This window comes from Rhipicephalus microplus, chromosome 5 (assembly GCF_043290135.1).
Source record: "Rhipicephalus microplus isolate Deutch F79 chromosome 5, USDA_Rmic, whole genome shotgun sequence".
NCBI lineage: Eukaryota > Metazoa > Arthropoda > Arachnida > Ixodida > Ixodidae > Rhipicephalus > Rhipicephalus microplus.
In genome coordinates, this window is record NC_134704.1 from 72,702,321 (window position 1) to 72,711,701 (window position 9,381).

Sequence of the window (9,381 nt, forward strand, 5' to 3'; positions counted from 1 at the left end):
AACGCGAAGCCAACTCCCGATTCCACGAGTGCCTGCTCGAGTCCCGACATATAGCGTGTATAGCAGCGGAGACAAAGGGCAGCCCTGCCTGAGTCCTCTTGTCACCCTCACAGGCTGTGTTCTGGTGCCTCTGAAGCATGCTACGACCAAGCTATCTGCATAGAGCCGCCGGAGAAAGTCTGTCCACACGCTCGGCATTTGTCGTTGGTCTAACTGGTGGAAAAACTCCTCGTGTGGCACACTATCATAAGCCTTGGCGACATCCAGAAAGCATCCAAGCAGACCTCTGGTTTCTCTCCGTGCCACCTCGATGGTCTGGGTGAGCACGAAAAGATTGTCTTCCAAGCGTCGGTTCCGTCGGAAGCCATTCTGGAGTTCCGACAGTATGCCCCTCTTCTCCGCCCAGCCGCTCATCCACACTTTCAAGACTTGAGCGAAGAGTCTATATAGGACGCTCGTCACCGTGATTGGTCTATAGTCGCCCAGCAGTCCAGCGTCGCCTCCTCTCTTGCACACGTGGCTTACTCTGCCGCATTGCCAGTCGGGTGGGATTGGGCCGTTCTTGAGGATGGTATTGAAAATTCCCGCGAGGTGTTCTCGAGCAGACTTCCCCAAGCATTTCACAAGGCCCGCCGGTATGCCGTCCAGTCCGATAGGAGTGCTTGCACTGATACGCGGGAGTGCACGCTCAAGAGCGATCCTCGTTATCTGCCAATGGTCCTCTTCACTTGGTTGGTGAGGCTCGTCCGGGTCGCCGTTTAGTGCTGAGGTCGATTCGTCATGTGTGGGATTGAAGAGCTCTTGCATGTGGTCGTGAGGTGCGCTGCGAGGTCGGTGACCGGTAGGTTGCTAGAGTGGTGTCGAATTTCAGGTGCCGGAGTTTGGCGATCTAACGAAGACACATATTTCCAAAATTTGTTTGCACCGTTACGCCCTGCCTCTGTGATAGCTCGCAATGGTCTGCTATTGTACTGAGATATTTTGCTTTGTACGAGGATCCGCATCTCTCTTTTGAGGCGGAGGTATTCCTCCCAGGTACTCATGCACTCCTATCCGGGTGATGTCCTAACAGCCGCTCTGTGTAGGCGATTCGCCGTTCGTCTTGCAATAAGGGCCCCTTGTACCTCTTCGTCCCACCAGCCTTTGCGCCTTAGGCCGCCGCGGGAATTTACGCGAATTTCGTGCTTCTTCATGATGCGTCGCAGTTCGAGCACAAATTGATCATATGTTGATGGTTCCGTCGGTTGAAAGTTCTGCTCGAATGCTTCCGTGACTGCCGCATACTCCGACTGCGGGAGGTGCCTCTCAGCTGGGTTGCGATGTTCCTTCGCAATTGTTCGCCAGGAGGATCGAGAAAAGCTCAACTTGATTCGGTTGTGGTCACTTCCTATGCTGAATTCACCCTTTTCATCGATGTTCATGTGGGTGAGACGTCGCGCTAAAGCAGGTGTCGCAAGCACGTAATCAATACAGCTGCGACTGTTCCTGGCGCTCCAGATGTACTGTCCTTCACATTCTGGACGAAGATTTAGCACATCTAAGGCGAGTGTACGTGCCAGTGCCAGTAGTAGTTCCCCATTGGTATCTTGGAAGCCATCCAGAGCTTGGAGGTGCCCATTGAAATCGCCCATAATGAGAACCTCTCGCTGGCTTGCCCATCTTGCCACGTCTTCCCTGATGCACTGCGCCATTCTTGAGTTTCCAGCATCGGCTCCACTAGATATGGCAAAGTAGGCCACCCCTACCAGGACTGCCAGCCCTTGCAGGTAGCCTTCGACCCGCATATGCTCAACCACGGCCGGACTCGACGCTCCTTCCGCACGCTCCTTACGGCCTTCTCAATACCAGCGCCGCGCATATATTTTTTTTTTTCTGACGCGTAGTGCGGCGGCTAACCGCACGAGGGCAGCACCACCTCACTGTAAGCTCCGCCGGCTCCCCGCGTCGCCGACTGCGACTTTTCTTGACTGCGTTCGATGACCTCGGGTAAACAATGCATCAGACATGCTCAGGCACGCTAACTGCACTAGCGTAGCCATGGTTTATTGTTGCGTGCCGCTGTGTAAGTCACAGCAAGGGAAGACACCGGCTGTGTCGTACCACCAATTTCCTAGCGATGAGGAACTGTGTTCGAAGGGGAGGAAAAATGTTTCACGTGAAAACCTCGTCATCAATGACAAGTCCGCATCGACTGTAGTGTGCAGCAAACACTTCACGGAAAATGACTATGTTCCCGGATATCGTATCCGGAAACTGCGTCCAGGAGCCGTGCCCACGGTCTTCGATCAGTATCCTTCGTATATGGTACCGGCTACGAAGAGGCCGCGTAAAGAACCTGCAGCGCGTGGCCCCTCGACCACCTCGGCTCCTCGACAGCCGACGAAACGGAAAGCGGAGTCATCGCCGTCTACCTACGGGGAGTCGATACATCGTGAAGCTCGTCAGTGAGTTTGAGTGTGATGCTTGTGTTACGATGCTGACGACTACGAACAAAGCTGATCCTTTGTATGTTCTGTTGCACAGCCAGAACAAAAGTGCACTCCACTACCCAAACCGTATGTTTTTGACACTGTTGGACAACATTATTACTTTCTTTGAAAAAGCTGCTAGCAAACTTCCGCGTACAAAAGTGCATGAAGTGCTGCAACTTCTGGTTACCCCACACCTCGAACAATCACCCGTCCTCCTCTGTCCAGAGGGTGTAGACAGCAGCCACGCAAAGCGCACAGCTCGTTTAATTGCGGACAAATTCATCAGACTTCTTCTCGTTAACTACACCAAGATGGTGAGCGATAGAAATGAAAAACCACTTGCGTATGTGCACAAGCCGTCCAGAAAATATTTCAGACTGTGATGAGTATCATGGATGTTCGCTTTATTTGTACCATGGATTTGTGTTTGTGTTAATTTGTATTGCTAGCGTGGGTTTGAAAGAAAAAGGTATTTGTGCTCACCTCGCACAGAAATTGTTTTTTTATTATGTTCTAGTCCACCTTACGACAAAATAAATATTGCTTTTTCTCTCTGAATTTTGTGCGCTGTAATGGATTACTGTTGCTTGTGACAACACGCGTGTGCGAAAATCCGGGAAAGCTGTAGGAATGGTTGCGACTGGGTAAGCGGTGCTCTCAGAGGTCGACTATACCATTTTAACCACATCACATGGGACGACCGAGCTGTATTGTGTGGATAAAACGTTCATCTTCAAGAATTCAGGCGCCGCAGTTGGTTCTGTTCCTCGTACTCAGCGCTGTTATGATGGCCATAGCGCTGTGGCGCGCGCACTGCGCCCGTGAACGCGCTTGGAGGCGGCGGAGCATGGATGGATGGATGGATATGGCTGTACCCTTTAGATCGGGCGGTGGCTAGCGCCACCAAGCCGTAATACCTAATGAACCAAAAATTATGTTTATTTTTTTTCCTTAAAAAAAGAGTTTGAGGATTCGTACTTTGCAGTGAAGAGTTTAATTTTCACTCGTGCCTTGACTTTAGCCACCAATCAGATAACCTCCTTCTAGTTAAGTCTACCCGCTTAAAGTCTATTTTGCCCTCCCGGTCCCTAAACCCCAGTGCTTTGAAAAACTCTGCGCCATCATCCTGAACTATAGGGTGAAGCCCTTTACAGAACATTATCAAGTGTTCGGCAGTTTCTTCTTCCTCTCCACACGCACTGCATACTGTGTCTACCCCTTCGTATTTGGCCCGATATGTCTTGGTTCGCAGTACTCCCGTTCTGGCCTCAAACAGTAGAGAACTACCCCGAGTATTATCATAGATCCTTTCCTTGGCAATTTCCTGCTTAAACGTTCGATAGATCTCTAGTGCGGACTTCTTAATCATGCCCATTCTCCACATGTCAGTCTCCGTTTCCTTCACTTTCTTCTTAACCGATAGTTCTTTTTGGTTTGGCCACCTGCTGTTTTCTAAGTATTTACCAGTCAACTTCCTGGTTCGCTTCCTCCATTTTGTATCGACATTCTTCATGTACGAGTAGCTGAAAACCTTCCTAGCCCAACGCTCTTCCCCCATTTCTCTCAATCGCTTCTCAAATTTTATCTTGCTGCTAGCTTCCCTGCCCTCAAATGATGTCCATCCCATATCACCTTGTACTCCCTGATTTGGTGTATTCCCGTGAGCTCCTAAAGCAAGCCTACCTATTCCACGTTGCTTAATTTCTAATCTTGCTTGAACTTCTGATCTCATGCACAAGACCGCATTGCCGAACGTCAGCCCAGGAACCATGACCCCTTTCCATATTCCTCTCACAACATCATACCTATTGTAATTCCACAGTGCCCTATTTTTCATGACTGCTGCATTCCTGTTACCTTTAGTCGTCACGTATATTTCGTGTTCCCTCAGATACTCGGTCCCATTGCTTATCCATACGCCCAGATATTTGTATTTATCTGTTATATCTAGCGTGACCTCCTGTATTCTAAGCTCACTACCTTCGTTGTCATTGAAAATCATGACTGCTGATTTTTCCTTACTGAATCTAAAATCTAACCTATCTCCCTCATTACCGCAGATGTCCATCAATCTCTGCAAATCTTCCTTGTTGTTGGCCATTAGCATTATATCATCTGCGTACATTAATGCTGGTAGTGCCTGATCAATAAGTTTTCCTTGTTTGACTAAAGAAAGGTTGAAGCCCAGTCCACTTCCCTCTAATTTTGCCTCTAATCCTTGTAGGTACATCATAAATAATAAGGGTGACAGGGGGCACCCCTGCCTAAGCCCCCGTTTTACCTCTGCAGGCTTGGATACCTGTTTTTCCCACTTTATAACTACCTTGTTACCTTTATAGATACCCTTTAAAAGATTAGTGACTACATGTTCCACGCCTAGTGTGTCCAGTATTCCCCACAATTTTTCTTGAACCACGCTATCGTACGCTCCCTTGATATCCAAAAATGCTAGCCACAGGGGCCTGTGTTCCTTTTCTGCTATTTCGATGCACTGCGTCAGTGAGAACAGATTGTCTTCCAACCTCCTGTGTTTCCGAAACCCATTCTGCAGTTCCCCCAGCACCCCCTCATCCTCTATCCACGCCTGCAGTCTTTCCTTTATAATCTGCATCGCCAGCCTGTAGACCACTGATGTCACTGTTATAGGACGGTAGTTGTTTATGTCAGCTTTGTCCCCCTTTCCTTTATAGATCATGCTCATCCTGCTAAGTTTCCATCCCTCGGGAACTTCACCATTGATTATTATTGTGCTCACTGCCTCTCTCAAAGCCTGCTTAGACTTCGGACCTAATGTCTTTATCAGCCTAATTGGAATGCCATCTGGACCTGTTGATGTACTACTAGGAACCCTTTTCTCAGCCCTTTCCCACTCTTGTTGTGAAAATGGAGCCATTGCACCACTTGATTCGTCCTTGTCTATTGTGGTGCATAAAGTACTTCTTTGTTGAAATTTTTCTGTCACTTTTGTTCTTATATATTCAATAGCTTCGTCCCCTTCTAGCCTAGCACCTTGGGCTGTATTTATAAATCTCTGCTCTAGGCTCGTCTCATTTCTTAGGGAGTTTAGATGGTTCCAAAATTTCGCAGCTGCCTTTCTATCTTTTTTATGTACTTCTGCCAGCCACTGAGCTCCCTTCCTTCTAATCTTTTCATTGATCAGAAGGGATGCATCCCTTCTACAGCTTAGAAAGGTTGTCCATTTTCTTTCAACATCATCTGTCGGTTCACCCCGCTGCTTAGCATGTCTGTGTTCTCTAGAGGCTTCCTGACGTTTTGCTATGGCTCTCTTAACTTCCTCATCCCACCAACTTTTGGGTTTGTGTCTTCTTTTCCGGGGTGATTTGTCACGCGTCTTAGCAAGCTCTAGCTCAAAGAGTCTAATTAGATTCGTGTATGTCCACACTGTCTTATTATCCTCCGTGATTACTTTCTCAATTTGTGGTCTTGAGCAACAGTGGTCTAGCAGCGCCACCCTGAACTTACGGCGGCAGGCAGCAAAACGCCCCAATGCGAAGGCCGTAAGGGGAGCGCCGGAGAAAGAGTCGAGTCCGGCCGTGGCTCAACACACGGGCTGTCCACTTTCCACGGGCTCCAGTCGTGCTAGATGGCACGAGTGGAGAAGTCGTGCCATCTAGCGGGGCCAAGTTGAACCCAAGCACGCCTGCCATCTTGGAGGTCATGGCGGGAAATTGTTCGATGACCGTTATTGCTGCTGTGGCTCCCACTACTTTCGCTGCTACCGCTAGTGTCGGTAGCCGCGCAGTAAAGCCGGGTATAACGCTGTGCACGGCAACAGTGACGTGAACGTTTCCACTTGAGGCGGGTAATCTGAAGTTGGAGTGACCCTAGAATTCGAAGCGGACCACTAAGCACTTTCTTGGCACAAAAGTAGCACTACGAGGTTTCTCGAATGCTATTTCAGTAATCAACATCGACTTACTATTTGCCTTTAGTGTCCCTTTAAGTTTCCCTTTCTTTTCTTGCATACAGTGATATGTGTACTAGGGTGACTGACGTTGCATCACATTTCACATATTTTTTATATACCCTACCACACTGCAGTGCCTGTCCGCAATGAAATAAATAAGTAAAGTTTTTTCCCTCATCGTCTCCACGCAAACTATGCAGAGAAGTTCGACTTTGTAACACTCAGAGGATCTTAATACACTGGTAGGAAACTTCCTATGTTTGGTGAGGAATGCCCAGTTCTCTCAAATATACAGAGTCATTTTGTATGAGTACCAGTCAGTCTCACTTGCTTCGTACACATCGACAATAATTAACGATTGCGCGGATGAGCTAGTTGGTTGATTGATATGTGGGGTTGAACGTCCCAAAAACACCATATAATAGATGCCATAGTGGAGGGCTCCGGAAATTTCGACCACCTGGGGTTCTTTAACGTGCACCCAAATATAAGCGCACGGGCCTACAGCATTTCCGCCTCCATCGAAAATGCAGCCGTGGCAGCCGCGAATAGATCCCGCGACCTGCGGGTCAGCAGCCGAATACCTTAGCCACTAGACCACCGAGGAGGATGGAATGTTAAGTAAGGCTTACAGCCAACAGCATCCAACAAGGCGCGACTCAAGCAAGCGAAACGGCCACAAGCAGCGGTGAGAATGTGCAGAGGTAGGCGCCATCTGCTAATCACTGTCAAGACAGGGCGCGTGGCCGATCGAAGCATTCTGTGAGAGTGTCAATGCTTCTAGTACACTCGTTGTTTCTGCTGGAGCCACGCAGCCCTCTCTTCGGCATCTAGTGACCTAGAGTATATCTACACCCTCCGGCGCGTCTTTCGCGCGCCTGAGGTGGCTCCGTGGCTGGCACACTTACCAGTGACCTCTCTATTTCCCCTACGCCTGAACCGCGATCGTCAACCACCCTCGCACGCTTTTGCTCGCACATGTAGCATGTTATGCGTCGGGTTTTATTGCTCGTAGACTTTACACCAGGCGAAGCATAACAAGTCATCGCAGAATAACGACGAAAAAATTCGCCAGATATCCCACGTGCCTGGGAATCCACTTTATGCGAAGCATGCGGAAGAAGGGTGACCGTGTAGCAATGTTTTTATTGAGCGACACGCCATGAAATGGCGCTAAATTAGTGTACAAATGTCGCACACACAGACTTATGTTGAAGAGTTGCAGATTTTTATATAACTAGTTGTTTGCACTTGCGCAACGGTGCCATCTAGAACATGCGTATTGGCAACACCAGAAGCTGATACTAAGCACTGATGCTCGCGAAGATGCTTGCCCTGGACACTGCTACATAAATCAACTTCAGCGCATGGCAACTAATCACATCTGACGTTAACCCGGCGTGACGGCTGTACCAAATAGTACATATGTAATGTTTATAAAATTGGGTACGCAGCACTGCAACCGCTATTACCGTTTCACGAAGATTAGCGTCTATTTGAAAAGTAGTTCCGAGACCTGGCGTAGCTCTGTGGTAAAATGCTTCATTGGCACCCTGAATGCTTGGGTTCGATTACAGCTGGCACTCGTCGGATCGACGCTGCCGACATCGGGTATTTCTTAACACTCGCGCGCTAAAATTGTCCATCTGTGTTCTCGTCGTTCCTGAGCAGGTGCCAAGTGTCAATCAGCTGTGGCACATACCTGCCCGTGGGTACGTGCGACTGTCTGACGGGAAGTGTTTGACGACGTACGCGACGGGATTGTGACATTATTCATGTCTTGACAAGCGCGTCGTATTCGTCAAACCATCTTACCCTCTCATACTAATTTTGGTTCACGCAAGTAAATGGGGTGACCACGAGAAAACCCAAACGTAAGCGGCTAGATAGATAGATACGCTCAAAGTCACCGAAGTTCGCTAAGAAATGCTTCGCATTTAAAACCGGCAACTAGTGCCTAGAAATGCTTTTTAAAGTGGAACCATTACATCATATCACAGGTATGAACTTTGAACTCTACAGGGCACTGCTACTCTTCTAGTACACTGTAGCACTGCTAGCGCATGGATATATAAAGAGCGCGCGCGCACGAGTGGCAATGGAAGGATGACATAACCCGCTTGCATTACGAAAAAATCCAAGGAATGACTAGAAAATGACCTGTACCTTCTTACCATTTGAATAACATCTTCTAGTTTATTCGAATTAATAAAGGGTGACGAGATCGATTCCGACATTTGAAATTCCGTGTCGCGCCGTCGTTCAATTTTAGCGAATCCTGATTTCGCCATAGATATTACTTTGAATGGCTCCGATATTGAAAAGCCCTTATTATTTTTTTAGTTGTCAGCTGATATTACACTAAAACGAATCATCAGACCATAGACAATTGAGGCCGCCACATACAGTAACAACAGGGGTGGAAAAGAAAAAAGAGAAAAAGGTACGGCCGGTAGGTGTTCTCTGGTACGGCTATGCCACCACACGGTCTAGCAGTATGGAATGTTAAGTGTAGCTAACTTCAGTTGTTTTAGGTTCAGATGGTGTTGTTTTTTTTTTTTTGTGTGTGTGTGTGTGTGTCTATTTTATGTTATTTTTCTAAAGGGTTTTCTTTTTTTAAAATCTTGCAAGCTTTAATTATGGCCTGTAATGACTAATGAATTCAATTTCAACTCTTTCTTTCAAGAAGTGAATTATTTAGTAAGCAAGGCACCGTCCGATTCAGAGTGGGTTGCACCAAGATATGTTGATGAACCAACCAACCAACCAACATGATCCGAATTCATTTCAATCGTTCGGTACATTTGTACATGTACTTTAATTTGCATTGCACGGTGCTTTTTTTGTGTCACCCCCGCCAAATGCGGGAGCAGCGGGTGGGAATCGAACCAGCGTCCTAGAACCATAGAAGCAGAAGGGACTTTCAGTTCACTGTCGTAAATAAATAAATGAGATCGGCCACGCCAGAAGTGGACGCATATA